At 40.0% G+C, this 17,793-nt stretch overlaps 1 protein-coding gene and 2 non-coding genes across 6 annotated transcripts in view; 1 reads left to right on the top strand and 2 right to left on the bottom strand.

Annotated features, from left to right (window-relative positions):
- The first annotated feature begins 13,075 nt into the window (after positions 1–13,075).
- TRNAE-UUC (transfer RNA glutamic acid (anticodon UUC)) lies at positions 13,076–13,147 on the top strand. Its single transcript has one exon. It is a non-coding gene; the product is annotated as a tRNA-Glu (tRNA).
- Positions 13,148–15,528: 2,381 nt separating this feature from the next.
- The window catches only part of tn (tripartite motif containing protein thin), a 38,369-nt gene continuing 36,104 nt past the window's right edge, over positions 15,529–17,793 (bottom strand). For 3 of the 4 annotated variants that reach the window (XM_089240625.1, XM_089240627.1, XM_089240626.1), the window contains exon 6: positions 15,529–15,667. The gene's annotated coding sequence lies outside the window, so the exon portion shown is untranslated. The remainder of the gene's footprint in view (positions 15,668–17,793) is intronic. The other variant, XM_089240628.1, reaches the window with a different exon arrangement.
- Positions 16,124–16,196, bottom strand: TRNAR-UCG (transfer RNA arginine (anticodon UCG)). The gene has a single exon. It is a non-coding gene; the product is annotated as a tRNA-Arg (tRNA).

Genomic DNA, 17,793 nt, shown 5'->3' with positions numbered 1-17,793 from the left:
ATATAGCGATAGGAAAAAGAAATGAATTTGAGAGGAAAACTTTTCGTATAAATAATGTACACACATAGTTTTTTTTCTGTCAAATTTAAAAATGATTACCTCACCATGACTGCAGTCTAATGTGTTGCCATAGCTGACATGGCCATGATTATCACAAATAAAACACACCAACTTGGCAATGATCCCAAATCATGTCTTTTGTTATATAGACTTTGGCCAGGGATCTCTGTCCACTTCGCAAACTGGCTGGGTCAATATTCAGCAAAATTGGCCAATTCCTAAATTGGCTAACCTCTTTGCGAATTGGCCAATTTTGGACTTTGGCTGTAACATATATATATATTTTACGACTGATTTCTTTAAGATATGTGCCAACTGAAAGGGTTTACATTAGATTAATGGATTAAGACAATGGACTTAATCAATTACTTGCCCTTGTGGATATGTATCCCGCTTCCTCGAATAGTCTAACAAAAAACAGCATCATGGTATTGAATAGGCACATATTAATAAGGACAGCTTACTGCAGCACCCCCAAAGAGCTGCGATGCACACTTTGAGAACCACTTACCTAAGAAATAATATGAAGAATTTGTAGAACTGAAATTCGAAATTTTGTAAATTTCAAGAGCAAATTTTTGTACAATTTTTTAGCCTTTTATTGCTGTTGTTTTTTTAGCTCTACCGAGATGTTAAAATTTTTGTTACCCAAAATGCATTGTTTCTCAAACTGAGCGTCACAGCTCAAGGTAATCTGACACTTTTGTCAAGGACGTCACAGTGAGCTGGAGATATTGATTTTTATGCCCGTTTCTGCTTTGAAGTGGTTCTTTTATATGGAAAATGTACAAACTATTTTGGGGAGCCGCAGATGAATCATGAATTGGTGGCAAGGGAGGTGTGGGTGGCAAAACTTATTTGAACCACTTGCTAAAATGGATTCAGCTGTCCTTAATTTCGGATGAAGGAGGTTTTAGAGTTCCCTTTGGTTTTTAGGTAATAGCATGCGTGATCCTATTTCGAGTTCAAAATATTTTGAGCTATGACAAAGCAATATGGGGAAATATCGAGCTGTTCGGTAACTGTTTATAGATTGTTTTAGTAAAAAAAATTTAGTAATTTTACTTTGATACCTATTCAATAACACCATTTGTCATGCAATTTCACATTGAATTTCTGATTTGGATTGCTCCTGTAAGTAGGAGGTAGTATGAGGTATATAGCAAGTATAGTGTGGAACCTGTAGGAGGTAGTAAAGTCAAGGTAGCATGAGTTAAGATGTTCTGACTACAGTAAAACCTGTCAATTGAAGACACCTTTGTATACTAGACGCCTCTCTACATTCAACTGTTTTTAATGGAACTCGACGTAACAATATTTCTCAGAATTTATACAATCCTGTACCTCTATATTTTGAATCCCCCCTTAACTTGAACAGATTTTAATAGAGCTGTAGGATGTCCAATTTAGGTAGGTTTTACTGTATATTGAATGGTAAATGAACTTTCCGATACTGTTGTATGATTTATTTGATCACAAATTCAATATTTGTGAGGAACAGCGGTTTTCAAAATGTGGTAAATGTCAGCAGGATGTGTTTCAGACATGGGCCCCCACATCCTGCAGCAGGGTCTCCTAGGTTAGGATCTCCGGTGTGCCCCCTCCCCCAGTCTGATATTTCACGGGTCCCCAGCTAGAACATTGTCAGCCCCACCCTGGTGGAGGGACCTCACAGGACTGGGAACTTTGGTGCCCCCAGTCTAGACTCTCCCCCCCCCCCATAGTTAATTTATAGCGTGAAAAATTAAGAAATGTTCCCTCTCCCAACCATTATGGGGGCCCATGGTTCATAGGCGAAGATTGACTTGGAAGTCGGGTTGCACGATGATGATGTCAATTCATATATACATTATATAGATCAGTGGACTCCATCTTTGACTCTGGGGGGGGGGGGAATCTCCGCCTATACCATGGTTTCAGAACTAAGGAGGCAGTAGAGTAACAATGGAAGTGGGAGACTTAGAACATGGTACAGGGCAGGCTCTCGTTCACGGCCGTTTTGAGATCATGGGCCCCCAAAACGGGCAAAGTGATTTTTATGAGCCTTCCCCCCCCCCCCCCACCTAACTAAAAATATCCACCTGCTTCACATAATTACTCTCGAAAATGTACCGAGATCATTTAATCAAAGTACATTTTCGAGAGTAATTACCTCAGTGAATCAGTATGTTGTTTAAATCTTGGGGGGGGGGAGGGAGGGCGACGTTTAAATCTTAATGTTGCACGTAACATTTACGTGTATATTCTGCATCTACTCATCATGAGGCCGCAACTAAGGGGGGGGGCAGGCGGGTCTCGTGCCCCGGACCAGAGGGGGCGCAAATTTTATTCTCAAACCTCTCCTTCAACATTACAAGGGGGCGCCAAAATGCGCACTTGCCCCGGGTGACCAAACATCTAGTTGCGGCCCCGGACCCTGCCCGAGCGAGCCTTGTGCGTTAAGACGGCACTGTTCGGTTAATCAGTGGATGTATGTTGGTGGGGGCATAGGCGGAGATAGACTTGAAAGGCGGGATGGGAGCTCTCCCCATCCCCGTATCAGTGCCGTCTTGTCATGGGCCCTCACAAAAATGGGATCTGGTTGAGATTTTAGAAAATTTGCCTGGTAGGGCCTCAGAAATATCATTCGGGCCGGGGGCCCATGATGCTCTTAAGACGGCCGTGCCCCGTATCTCTGCCCATGTGGTGGGACACTAAAAATCAAAAGCCCATTCACAAATCTCAAGCTTGACCATTGATATCGAGTAGTTGGGGCTCTTGATTTCCTGCGTGTTTGATCACCAATGGATTCTTTGGGTTTATTTTTTTCAGGCATAGGCGGAGATAGACTTGAAGTCTAAGGGGTGGGGGCACGATGATGTCAATTCATATATACATTAGATCAGTCGACTCCACCTTTGACGTTGGGGGGGGGGGGGGGGGAAGCAATTCCTCTTACAGTATCTCCCCCGTATCTCCGCCCATGTTTTCATGGCCGCGTTCGTACATAGGGCCCTGAAATATGGTTTTTGCAGGGGGTCCTGTGATATTCTTGGGACAGCATTTTCGGTATATACCCTTTGTTTAGGTTATTAACGACAAAGCGGAGAAAATGGACATCAAATTCTTTTAAAAAAATCTTTTTTTTAAAATAATGTCTGTTTAAAATGGGAGAAAAATTACGTAAAAAAATCCACGAGAAAAATCAAATTTCCCGCGTAAATGTTATTTTCGAAACATAGAACGTGTGCTGTCATCTATCAGGGAAAAAAACAAACTTAAAAAGAAATTCTGTTCAATATCAACAGATGGCAGGAGCTGTTCTATGATCTGTGAGATCAGTCGGAACTCTGACCATATAACCCGTAATTTACGTGTTTTCCCTTGAATTTTCTGTTGCGATTACGATTTTCGAAACTTCTTTTGTCTTTTATTGAAATCGGGGGCGGGGAGAGTCGAAGAGCTTTTATCACATGAATTAATGCACAATAATACAAGGGAACAGTGCATGGCCCCCACAAGGGTGAAGCTGACAGGACCCGGGACGATTCTCATCATTTTTAATTTTTAGTTCTTTCACGCTATAACTTCATCATAAAACGGGTCCGTGAAAGGCTGATCTGCGGGGGAGGGGGCACGGCTCCAGGAAGTGACGTCATGGAACAGTGGTGCAGGTGGCATAACGGGAAGGCCAACGGAGCCTGGTATAGGACACGGATTCCAAACCCATGGCCCCCCCAAGGGGTGGGCTGACAAGGCTCCAGCCCTGGAACCCGCGATGATTTTCATCATTTTTTGTTTTTTCACGCTATAAATTCATCATAAAGGGGCCCGTGAAAGTCTGGTCAGGGGCCCTGCTTCAGGATGTGGGGGCCATGTCCAAACCCCCCCCCCCCACCCCCAATTTGTTGAGTAATTTCTCCAAGTCAGAATGAATGTTTCTTTGTTTCAGATAGGTTGCAAAGATTCTGATGCTCAGAAATGAGGATGCGTAAGCATGCTCCCCTGGAAACGTCTCTTGCGCAGGCGTATAACAGGTGGCAGCACTTTACCGACGAAGAATAACAATACTGTTTTCAACCGAAATAGCGTTAAAAGATTTGGAAACTTCGAAATGAGAACACTTGTGTCGCGTAACCTCTTATGGCCGTATTCACCGACGGCTGTTAACATGCAAGCGCCTGCTAAAACGATGGTTATTTGGAAAACGGTATTCTCCGCGCTTCACAGACCGGTTAGCAGTCGGTTTTTTCGTGAAAATGTAGCCACTGCTATTTGGGCTGTTAAAAAATGACAGGCATGTTAACGCATGCGCAATTAGTGTGTTTTCGGACTTCACCACTTTTCTTTAATGTTTATTTCGTGGACTTCGATTTTTTTGGGGTATTTTTCGAAAATTCGAATTTTATTCGCGCTCAGAAGTTTCGTTTTTTCTTTCTTTCTCTTGGTAATTCAAAGTCCGTTTTGCGGACTAAAAAAGTTTTTCTTTTTCAATATTTTTGACAATTCTAATGTAGTCGAATCCCGTTTTAACGAATACCATTATAGCGAAAATCTCGTTTTAACACTTTCGTTAAAACGAGTTAAAAAACGTTAAACGAGTTTTAAAATTCTCGTTTGAACACTTTTCTCATCCCCCAGCTAAGTTTACGTAGGAGCAATGCTAAAACCTGCAATAACTTCATAACGAAATTTTGTTATAACGAAGTGATTTCTCCGGTATCTTGGAGTTCGTTATAACGGAATTCGACTGTACAATTTCAGACTTGAATTTTTTTTTTTGGTAATTTCTTTTGCGGAATTCAAATTCTTTTTTTCGGTTTCTTTCTTGGGTACTTCATAGTTTCATGAACTCTGAAATGCATATCGCGCTTTTGGGCAATTCGAAGTTAAATTTCACGGACGTTTGAATTACCAAATATATATTTATACAGTTGGATCCGCCTATATAACATTTTTCATAAACCATCATGGGAAAACGCTTTAAACGGAAAATCTTATTGTTGAGAATGATTGGGACCGTGGCCCCCACACATAGGCGGAGATAGACTTGGAAGTCTGGGCACGATGATGTTAATTCATATAGACCTTTGACGTTGGGGGGGGGGGGGGGGAGAGGAATGCCTCCCCGCCCATGTTTCCACAAGGACGGGGCTGACAAAGCTCCTGTCCCGGGACAATTACTATAATTTTTTCACGCTATAAATGCACTATAGAAGGGCCAGCCAGATCCCAGCCTAGGGGCCCTGCTCCAGGATGTGGGGACATGAAAATAATTAGTCTTAATAATCGAGAAAACATTGTGGGGATGTTATAAGCGTATCGGCTGTATATGTAATATTAATAATAATGAAGACATTTAAATTTCATTTTCTGGACTTTGAATCTATATTCGTATATATACATATATATTAGAAACGAATTCTATTTTATTGTCTCTGCATTCAATTTTTTCTGTTCATTTGGTAATTTAAAAAAATATACTTTAAACCATCGGTTCTCAACCCCCTTTTCTGACTCGCGGAGCCCTGTGGAAAAATTTAATTACTGATCAAAGTAACTGATTTATTTTTACTATTTAAAAATATTTATAATCATTTTTTTAAATTTTACTGTTTTTTATTATTTTCCTCGAGCCGCGGAGCCCTAGGGAGTGCACAAGGGCTCCGCGGAGCACCGGTTGAGAACCGCTGCTTTAAACTATTGAAAGAAAAAGAATTGATCACTAATTTTTTTCCTGTATTTTTGATGATTCGAAGTTCATACACTGATTAAAATTTCTAGGTGTTTTTTTCAGAGCCACATTATAAATTTCATATGGCACATAACTTCTCATGTGTTTTTCAAATTTTTGGTTCTGTTGCTAATGTCATGATGGAGCAGTGTACTGTAGTTATACTGTGCAGTTTCATTATGTATTTGAATATTACACAGCACAGTATATATTTTGCATAACTGCAAAATGTGGGTAACTATATAAATTATGTACTTCTGGATGCTCAATATGAGTGTGCATTCATATAGCATTTTTCGAGCATAACTCTTGATATAATTTTTTTTGTTGTCAAACTCAGCTTCTCAATGCAAAGATAAATGGTGCTTCTTGATACAATCTGTTCGTAGTCCAATGTTATTAGTAATCTAATGCACAGATGAGAAAATGTATTTCCATATTTTGTCATTTCCAAGATTTTTTCAGCCCACAAATCTCATACGAGGCGGCATGTTTTCGAATACCTTGAACATAGAGACGTTTAAATTTTTCCTGCAAAATGGTGAACATATAAAACATGTTTTTGTAAAGACACTGTACTCTGAAATAATATTTAAAAATCAATTGAAAAAAAAAATTGACAATTTCGAAAAAAAAGTCAATCAAACTTTCAAAACTATAATTGCTATTTATTGTACTCATAAATGTATTGATAGAATAATTAAAAGGCAGAAAAAAAAATTTGCATGAGCCCGTCTTGTTGTATGATCATCTCAGACAAATTGCCGAATTATCTTTTGTGAAAAGAAGTGCAGAACCCCCAAGAGTGTTGCCTGTAGACTGCTTGCTTAGGAGTTGAGAGGTTTACTTGATTTGATCAAATTCTGTAATAAAGTACAGTAGCCAGAAATTAATGTGTATCAACTTTTGAAGTATCAACTATATTTCATACTACTTCAGGAATTTTACTTTACACATGAAACAATGACAGTGAAATAATAATGTAGATTACAATTTTTATAGCCTATTTAAAACTCAAAACCAATGAAAATAACTACAAATAAGAAATAATCTAATACTCATGAACTCTTAACCTATTTTTCTGTTTGCACAACACTTATTTACGTTAAACTCTTTCTAAACGTATTTTTTTATTCCATATAATTTTATTAGAGATGTGAGGTGAGAATATTCATTTTTCTTTTAAATAATTTAAATTTTTTTACTAATTTCGTGTATATTGTGAAATATAAGTTGCCTGAAACATTACAACCAAAACAATTTTTGGTATAATCACCCCCCCCCCCTATTAATCCTGGTCATGATGAGAGGTTTTAAAAGTTTGGTTATAGAGATTTTAGAAACCTTTAGATTAAATTATTATATAAACAATTATTTTAAAATTAGATAAATTTTCAGAAATAAGTTCACAACAAAAGAAATTAAACCAAATTTGATTGATAAAGGAAGCTATTCTTATATAGTAACCTTCATTCTAAGATGTTTTGCATTGAAGAACTGTTTTCTTCAATGCACATACACTTAAATATTCTGTATCACTCACTTTTCTTTAAAAGTTGTGCAATTCAGCCCCACGTAAAAATCATAAATTGAAACAAAAATCATTCACAAAAATTAAAGTATTTGTGTGCTCGACACTGGGTCATAAAATAAAGGGTAGAATTTATCAAATGATTTCATAATTGCTTTAAATTAACCATGCCATCAATAAGTTGCACAAATTTTTCTCGGAATGTAATTTTTTCTACATTTTTAATAGTAATTATACTCTTGCAAATGATGTTTCACAATTAAATAGCATATTCTCTTCCCATCCCCATTGGCACTGTTTACAAACAATGCAGAGTATTGTTTACAAACTGGCATTTCTTTGATGGCTCAATCGAATACACATACATAAACCTCTGCTTTTGAATAGAAAAGTATTTGTAATTTTATATGGAAAAAATAGAAATCTACTTTTTTTTTTTTTCGTGAAATCGGACATTAATATTGTTTCAGCATTTGTAATATTAAAAAAAGCACTAGTCGTCACATGGGAAAATGAGGTGGGGATGTTGACAGAGCTTCAGCCCTGTGATGGGTTGATCATAATTTTTTGTTTTTACATTCTAAATTTACATCAAAGGGCCCACAGAAAATCCTGGCATGGGGCCCGGCTTCAGGATGTGGGGACCTTGGTTGAGGGATAATCAGGGACCACTCAGCAACATTATATATCACACTTTGGATACTTCAATTTGTTTATATAATAATTTCATAAAAGGAAATATAAATAACTGTTGAATAAAGCGTTACACATACCTCATCAACTGCTTGAGAATCATAATCAGATTCCTCCATATCTTCCAGAAATGCGATCGAGCATGTTTCTTGTGACGAGGTCGAAGCGGATGAAGAGCTGTACCAACGTTACAAACATCTGTTTCTTGAAATTTCTCTAATTCGTTACTTTATTCAATAAAATAAAACTACCAATAACAAAAATAAATAACATCTTGCGGCGATAGCCAACGCGATCGTCCTCCATCTTGTTTTCAAAAACACTCGCAGCAGCAGAAGAAAAAAGAATAAACACGTGATCGATATTGACGAATCAGCATCAAGATCATCATCATCACTTGTTAAACGCCGTGGCCTTGTCACAGCCGCTCACTGGTTAGCCGAGAATACCGATTTTTTCTAACATACGCGATAGCAGTCATCCGCATGTTATTCGACCGGCCGTTTAACAGTCGCTCCGTGAATACGGCCATTACTTATCTCTGCTCACAATAGATAATGGCAACAATACAATATATGTAATAACTGGGGGGGGGGGGGCAAAAAAAACAACATAACAGTTTTTCAATCAACAGCACCCTTCTTTCTGGTTGTCACTAATTTTTTCGATATTCGAAAGAATCGGATATCGAATTCCGAAACTTATAAATGAACACACGCGCTTAATCTTGGCAATGTAATTTACATATTTTCGCAACAGGTGGTACCTCTGTACCATACCAAAAAAAGCTCATTGTTTCCGCAATCAAAATACAGACATAATAAAGTTCACACCTTTCGGTCTGTTATGCCGTGTTCCAGGCTTCTTTGAAGCAGACGTTTCATCCACTACTGCGGTGGACATCTTCAGTGCAGTTTTCGACAAGCGGGGAGACGAAACGACCTCCATGAATGACCGTTAACCACAGTTATTAGTGGATAACGGTCATCCAAGAGCAGAAAGGGGGCTATGGTTGGCTTTTTGGTTTGGTTTTGGTCGTCCAAGGAAGTCGTTTCGTCTTCCCGCTTGTCGAAAGCTGCGCTGAAGATGTTCACCGCAGTAGTCGATGAAACGTCTGCTTCAAAGAAGCCTGGAAAACGGCATAATAGGACGGAAGGTGTGAGCTTTCACTATAAACTGCGTCCGTGAAAAAGCCTGCCTTTTCTTTTCAAAACAGAGAGTCATTCAATATGCAAGTAATAATTTCCAACCAAACCAAAAACACCGAAAAATGTTTAACAAGGATGCTTGAAGACCAAGGAAACCCCCATCTACTTATCGGCATTGCCTTAAATACGGCTAGGTACGCATAGTATTTTCGTACAGTATGTTTTGTTGGGGAAGGGTATTTTTTTAATGAGGGTATATAAGTACAGGTTTTCATTCTCTCAAAAAGGGCAAATATGAGTGAATAAAATACCAAATGAGCAGATTTTTTGTTTTACAGTGAATTTCTTTTTCTGCAAAAGAAGATGGGGAAAATTTCAGGAACCCTTAAAAGGAGGACAAAAAAGGGGCGGAGTTTAAAACAGTGTGTGTGTGTGAGGACGCCTGAAATGACATAAGATAACGAGGACAAGTGTGTGTGTGTGTGTCCTCCCAAATAAGAACGTCTTGTAATGCATTTTAAGAGCCGGATTCCATCATTAGATATCGCAGAAATGATTCGAGGACCACATGAGGCTATGCAAAAGTCACATACCGACTATTGTCGACATTGTTTAGGCAACAACATTGTTGTTTTCGTTGCTGTGTCTCAAACACTGGCCTTGAATTTGGATTTTAGCTGAATGTGGGCGACTTTTCTCAGGGCCTTCTCTACTAGAATAGAGACGGCCCTGGGCGATTTCCCTCCGATCAAAAAAAACTTTTTTCAGACAAAGCAGTGGCAACGACTTTGCCCGCTTCCTGCCTCTTGAAGCCAGGAATGAGTTTCAAATTTAGAATTTTCTCCTCCCGTGCGCACATCCATGTGTTGAAGGCCGCGATTCTTGACTGCACTGAACAGCTGTGGACTAGACGGAAGACGCTGGATTCAGCATCATGGCGTCCGTCCTTGCCGTATTTAAGGCAATGCCGATAATGGCACTTGCCGATAAGTAGATGGGGGTTTCCTTGGTCTTCAAGCATCCTTTTGTTAAACATTTTTCGGTGTTTTTGGTTTGGTTGGGAATTCTTACTTATAACGTTCGTTCTTCGTAAAGTCAAGTTTTATCACCCGGGTGCATATATATATATAGAGAGAGAGAGTATGCTCCCCATCCCCACACATAAATTTACACTTATGGAGATTATATTAATTGTACTTTCCCGTATTATTTAGATCCTGGAATGATTCTAGAACAGTTTCCCAAACTTTTTGTTTCATCATCCCCTTTCTTCAGAAATGTTTTACTCTCATCGCCCCCCAACTCAAGTGAACCCACTGGACGCTCGGGGCCTAATATCCGTAACTTCTATCATCCCCCCCCCTCGGCAGGGGTCATTCAATCACCCCCCCCCCCCGTCCCAGGGGCGATATAGCACACTGTGTGGGAAACATTGTTCTGGTTCATAAAACATTCAGAGCCGGTTTTAGACGTTTTCAGGACCGCCCTTATATCAGATGCGCGGGCCATATCGAAATAATTTCGAGGCTCCTTAGCCCTGATTTTATGTATTTTGTGGGGAGGGGAAATCAGCATCCAAAGATTCATGCATTATCACAGAATATACGGAATGCTGAAAAATATCTACTCACAAATGAAAATTCAGAATTAATGGGCGAAAAATCCCAAAAATTGGCGAAAACTCAGAATTAATGAGAAAAAATCCCGGAATTGGCGAAAAATCAGAACTTATGAGAGAAACATATTCCAGAATATATTTTTTCACTTCTATTACCGTAAGTGTGAGCTTCCCCCCCCCCCCGACTCGAATCGCGAGACCCGGTGCGACCGCACCCATTGCACACCCCCGGGGGACTCTGGGCGTTTTGGCTCATCCGAGCCAGCTTTGAAACTTGTAGTCAACAACTTAACATCACCATGTGGGTGCTCAAGTCTAACACTATACTGTTTATAGAGGAGCGCTGTTAAAAACCTTACATTGCAGTTAACATTAATTTTGAGAGGGTTGTAGAGACCCTTGCAGGGTAACCTTCATTTTAATTGAGACCAATGGCGGCAGGTTTGTAGGGACCCAACCAGTGGCATCGCAGCCGGGGGTGCTCGAGCACCCATGGTAATTTATAGAATGAGCCTCAGCACCCACACACTGAATTGAATGAGAAATCAAAAATTCCTACGAAAGGTCAAGACCGAGCACCCACAATTTCCAAACACCTCCGACACTCCTGTTTATATTTATAAATCTGCATTGTAATTAGAACGATAAGCTGCAAGCTTTTACGGGGGAAGAGGTCACAATGCATTGCACTTACTGTATAATGTAGCCATAGGCTCGACAATGATTTCGCAATGCAATTGCTTATACTAGTTTGTGGACGTGGATCCAGGACTATGTGCGTCAGGTCAACACCCCCTATAGATAAGATATGGGGGGGGGGGTGTTGTTCAGGCCAAGGTGCCTTAGAGTGTAGAATGTATAAGCCATAGAGTCAGGACCGTCTTAAGAGCATCATCGGCCCTCGGGGAAAAGTGATTTTTTTTAAGCCCTACCTGACTGAAAATGTTTACTCCTAGCAACTCACTTACTCTCGAGAATTTGAACGGCATCTCACTTTCATGAGTCCCCCGGGTCTTGCCAACACCTCCTATAACTACAGATGATCAACGCCATCTATTCTAGCTATAGATGGCGTCAGGGCCGTCTTAATAGCAACGTGGGGACCCCCGGGCCAAATGATTTTTCTGAGGCCCTACCAGGCAAATTTTCGAAAACCTCAACCTGATCCCATTTTTGTGAGGCCCCCGGGCCGTATCCGGGTGGGGTCATGCCTTAAGACGGCACTGGATGGCGTTGGTCTTGCCAGGGTTTGAACCTCAACTTTTTTCTAGACGCGAGCACTACCTGTACTCATCATTAAAAGAGCACCCTTACAGCAAGTTTGACATACAAATGCATGAAATCCAGATGTTTTCAATCCTTGAATGAAATGTGTGTACAAGGTGTTTAATTGGAATTGTTGTTGCTAAGTGCTCGCGAGCACGAAATCGGACACAAGCATCGAGCACTCTGGGTGGTTCAGGGAGCAGCGTGGTGCTCGCGAGCGACGAGTTGAAGATTGCCTGGCATATAGAGCATAGTTTGCCAAACTTCTTGTTCCATCGCCCCCTTCAATTTTTTTCCCATCGCCCCCAATTCAAGCCAACCCATAGGATCCTATACCAAACCCATAACTTCTACCGTCCTCCTGGACTTCTACATAGCCCCAGGGGGAAGATATTAACCACTTTGGGAGAGAAACACCGGCATTCAGTAACAATGTATCCCTTACTTTGAGGGAGAGGGCGACAATTTTTTATCATTTATTATGCTCTTCCATAGATTTTCCGAACTTTTTGTCCCGTATCCACCCCCTTCGTCAAGATTCCCCCCCCCCACAAAAAGGTGGACAAATCTATGGCCAAGTGGTTTTTCTGAGGCCCTACCTTGGAAATTATAGAAAATTTCAACTGGATCTCATTTTTGTGAGGCCCCTCTTCTACTGAGGCCCCCCGTGCCGTGCCCGGGTGAGCCCATGCGTTAAGACGGCACTGCCTTTAAACGGAAGGGGAAGATCCCTTTAAAAAGTCTCGCCACAGAGAGCAACAGATCTACAAACAGTATAAATGTTATTCAATCATAACACACGCTAAGATGGCTATGATGATGTTATAAAATGAAGTAAACCAGCACCACCTAAAGATAGAAAGCCTCTGCAGTCTACTTGTGACGTCAGTAAGTAGTCCCTTTTCTCTCAGAATATATATAAAATAATATATATATTCAGGGAAAAAAAACTCCCCGCTCGTGCCAGTATCATCGTTGTATAGTGGTCTCCCCGCCTGTCACGCGGGAGACCGGGATTCGATTCCCCGCCGGGGAGTGTTTCTTGTTCCCATGTGGTCTAGTGGTTAGGATTCCTGGCTTTCACCCAGGCGGCCCGGGTTCGATTCCCGGCATGGGAAGCCATTTTATGGCTTCTCGGCCTTTTGGCTAAGATCAAAGTGTAGTATCATCGTTGTGAGGAAAAATTGGCTGACCATATTTCCTCGAAAGAAATACGGGAAATTGGGACTCAAAATACGGGACATAGCCAATTATCGCCAAAAAGTATGCCAAAAGTAAACAAAGTTGCTAAATATTGGAGAAATAACTCAAAAATCAAAATGACGGTAACTAAAGCATTACTGCAAATTGCAGTGGATTGAAATGAATTTCACGGAATAAAACGTTCGCCGAGACAAATGTGAGAGATAAATATTCTTATTTATAATTGTAATGATCATAATATAATTTATGAGTGCGGAAATAATTTCGTTGTTTGACTTCAATAAAGGATAAAAATTCAAGTAAGCCTTTCGTGTAAAAAACGAGAAAAACCGGGACTGTCCCGGAAAATACGGGACGTATTGTCACCGTAGAGAAAAAGAAATGATCCGGGTTCAGAATTGGCGATTTCTATGCCCCACATCCAGTCACTATGCGGTATTTGTGAGACAATCAGGAAGATTCAACGCTAAAATTAGAAGAAACGGAATAGGATGCCGTGTTTCAAAATGTGCCAAACTTGCTAAGTAGTGAATGACGTTTATGGCAAACAGTGCAGAGGCCTTCTATCTCCTAGGAGGTGTGCGTGTATATAAACTCACTCACACACATTAATTTTTTTCCATATAATATATAAATTATATAATTCACATTCATTTTATTTCTGAATTTTCAAAAAAAAAAAAACAACAACATATCAATATCACTATAATATAAAACACATTTCGCACGCACACACACACACACACACACACGTGCCAGACGGTGTATTCCACTCCCGCAGCGATACATATCTTCTCGCACAAAAGTAAGTAAAGAAAATTTGCGAAGTATCTCAGAAAACGCACATATAAATTTCCCCATTCAAAAAAGAGAAAGAAGTTTCCAAACAATATCGATAGAGGGAGAAAAAAAAAAGAAAGAAAAATCATCGTAATCGAAATTATAAATTATTAGTAAATCTAAAGGGGCCGTTCAAGTATTACGTAAGCGAATTTTTAGCCATTTTTGTCCTCCTCCTCCACCCCCCCTTGTCAGCAAAATTTCGTCATCAGCTCTGCCCCTCTGAAACTAACGCATATTGGTGGGTTCAAAGACGTACACAGGAAGGGGCATGGGGGGGGGGGGGGGCTTGTGCCCCTCTCCCACGATCAAAAATTTATTTTTTTAATGCAAAAAAGAAAAATTGTAGTATGCAAGTTCCTTGGCCCGCGGATCAGATATGGCCCTAGGGGTTACTTGATGCGGCCTGCCCTCTTCAAACCTAATTTTTTAAAAATAAACTAAGCGGCACATTTACAGATCGCCTTAGTGTCCCGTGGTACAATTCCAGAACATTTAAGCGGCCCGTGGCATATTTTCAGACAGGGGCGTCGGAAGTGTTTCGAACCTGTGGGTGCCCGTCTTGAGATTCATGCACGAAATTTCGATTTTTGAATCAATTCTGTGTGTGCTCGAACCCGTTCTACAAACTTCCGTGGGTGCTCGAGCACCCACAGCACCCCCGGCTCCGACGCCACTGTTTTCAGATCACTTAAATGACCCGAGACACAGTTCCAGAACACTTAAGCGATCCGTGACACATTTAGGGATCCCTCGAGTGGCACGTGACGTAGTTTTAGAGCACTTAACTGGCTCCCAGTGCGGTTCTACATCGCTCAAATTACCCGCGGCACATTCTCAGATTATTTAAGTGATGCTTGGCTCAGTTCCAGAGCACTTAAGCGGCCCGGGCACATTTCCAGATCACTTGGATACGCGAAACATTGAGATCGCTAAAGTGGCTCTGTAGAGCACTCATCAATAAGGAGATGTTACTTCAAATGCCCACAAACTATCGAAAGGTTTTTCCTCGTTTTTGGCGCACCGAGTAAGATTCCATTAAAAATATTTCATATTTTCATAAAAGGTGGTTAATGACGTAAGCATTATCCAAACAACCCCCCCCCCCCTTGTCATCAAAAAGTCAGCAAATCAGAACCACCCCCCCCCCTCATCGATGATGACGTAATACTTGAACGGCCCCAAATCACAAATTAAATTTTATACAAAAGAAGAGAAAAAATAAATTATAGTCCGACGGCAATTTATAAAATTTATAATAATAATAATAATAATATATATATCAACAAATATATATAAACGTTTGAAATTGCATTGGAAAATACAAAATGTTACCCGAGGCCAGCTGAACGATTTCCACGACGTAGATATTATACATCATTATATATTAACAAATACATTTATAGTAAACAAAAAAAAAGAAATTCCGAGTATAAACGGCAGTCGACTGTCACCAGTTGTTGGTTTCACATCTCTTTGTATAGATGTCGCCACTAGAGAACGAAGCGAAAGGAAAACGTCTTTGAAACTCCACAAATATAACAACTATAATCCATGTATATATATATTTTTTTTCTTGTTGGGGTTTCGTTTTCCTTAAAGAAATAAATATAATACATAATAAATAAATTAATAAATATAATTAATTAATTAATTAGGAAAATGTGATAATTTTTTTTAAATTGAATGGATTTTTATAAATTTGATAAATTTTGTGGAAAGGAGACGTTTTTATTGGTTGAATGAATGAATTTAATCAACATGGAATGAATATTGGTGTTGCGATAGTTCGTTCCTTTCTTTTTTTTTAACAGCTTGATTTTAATATACTCTGAATCCCGTTTTAACGTACACCGTTATAGCGAAAAATCCAGTTTTAACGATTTTAATACCTCCCCGGATAAGTTTAAATACGAACAATGCAAAAACCTGGAATTCCTTTATAACGAATCGAGATTTCTCCGGTCTTTTGAAGTTCGTTATAACGGGATTCGACTGTGTTAATGATTTGATAATATGCGTGTGTTATGGAAAAAAAAGATTGGTGATAGCGTCCGCGACAGGACTCGAACCTGCAATCTTCTGATCCGAAGTCAGACGCCTTATCCATTAGGCCACGCGGACAGCAGGAATTGGTTGAATTTTCTTTATATAAGTATAATAAAACTTTTATAAGAGCATCGATTTTTCAATCGATTCTTTTAAACAAAGGGGGATGTCGTTAAAACAGAACCAGACGCCATAAAGAACCTAGGGAAGCAACACTATCGGGACTTCGTGCGGGAGACTTCCGAACTTGGTGCCATGATACGCATGCGCATTCTCCGGTTAATTTTCCGTGAGCGTGGTCAGCGTCAACGTGGCGACTTTTTTGGGCTCATCGAGCTTATATTACTAGCAAAATAGTGATATAAGCTGGATGAATGGGCACTTTTGTGGCGGTCAGTTCAAGATGGCCGAAAATGCGAGAAAGAAAGAACACACACAATTGCACCAAAAATGAAATTTATCACATGAACCAACATAATACGCGGAGACATGGGACAATCGAAATCACGAATTCCGTCGTGAAAAGAAGTCGCCACATTGGCGCTGAATTTACCATAAGTGTAATCGGCACCAACGTGGTGACTTTTCTCTCGTCAATATTAGCAACCCTAACAGCCGTAACGGTATTTGCTCTCCTCCATGGTATTTGTTAGTCAAACCAGTACCTCCTAGATAGACATAGTATCCAAGAGGATTTGGTCAGGCCTAAACTGACCATATTTACTTGAGAAAAATACGGAGAAATACAGGATGTAGTAAGTGAGTTGTCGCCAAAAATGATGCCAAAAGTCGCCAAACATTGTCAAAACTCAAATTAAAGTCGCCAAAAGTGGGAAATGAAGAGCTACCGCAAATCGCAGTTAATTAAAGAAAAACATGACAAATATATATATGTGTTAGATGCATTGGCGTACGAAGGGGGGGGGGGGGTAACCAGGGCCGTCTTAAGATCATCACGAATCCCTGGGCCAAGTGGTTTTTCTGAGGCCCTACCTGGTAAATTGTAGAAAATTTCAACAGGATCTAATTTTTGTGAGGCCCTTCTTCTTTTGAGGCCCCCCGGGCCGTACCAAAGCCTCCTAGATACTACCTAGGTACTTCTAGGAGGCTTTGGCCGTGCCATGGTAGGCCCATGCGTTAAGACTGCACTGGGGGTAACCCCCACTTCAAGCCGAGATTATAGTGTTATATTTAGCAGGAAAAACGTAACAATCCCCCTGGAGACGAAAAAAAATTGAACCCCACACCTTGGGAAAATTCTGCTTACGCCTATGGTTGCATGAATATTTTTATTGAAAGTCGTGATTATCGTATTTTACTACTTTTTTCCGAGTTGTGGGAAAATAATTTTAATCGTTGATTTGAAGAATAAAAAAAACTCAAGTTGGCTTCGTTGAAAATACGTGAAAAAGCCGCGATATTATTACAAAAATTCGGGACGGCTGGAAAAACAGAAAAAATCGGTACTGTCCCGGGAAATACGAGACGTATGGTCACCTCAGTCAGGCCCGTTATTTGGGTGATCGGAGGGGGAGAGCAACTGCCCCCAGCTTTTACAAAAATTTAAAAAATACAGTAGAAATTTACAAATAAGTGAAACGTATATGTATATATATATATAGGTGGACCATATTTATACTCGAGAAAAATAAGGGAAATTGGGGTTTCAAAA

This window comes from Pholcus phalangioides, unplaced genomic scaffold (genome assembly GCF_987345545.1).
Source record: "Pholcus phalangioides strain wild (caught in Gottingen) unplaced genomic scaffold, Ppha-v1.0 ptg000013l_1, whole genome shotgun sequence".
Classification (NCBI taxonomy): Eukaryota; Metazoa; Arthropoda; class Arachnida; order Araneae; family Pholcidae; genus Pholcus; species Pholcus phalangioides.
Note: the sequence above shows the minus strand (reverse complement) of the source record. Positions and strands in the feature narration are given on the sequence as shown.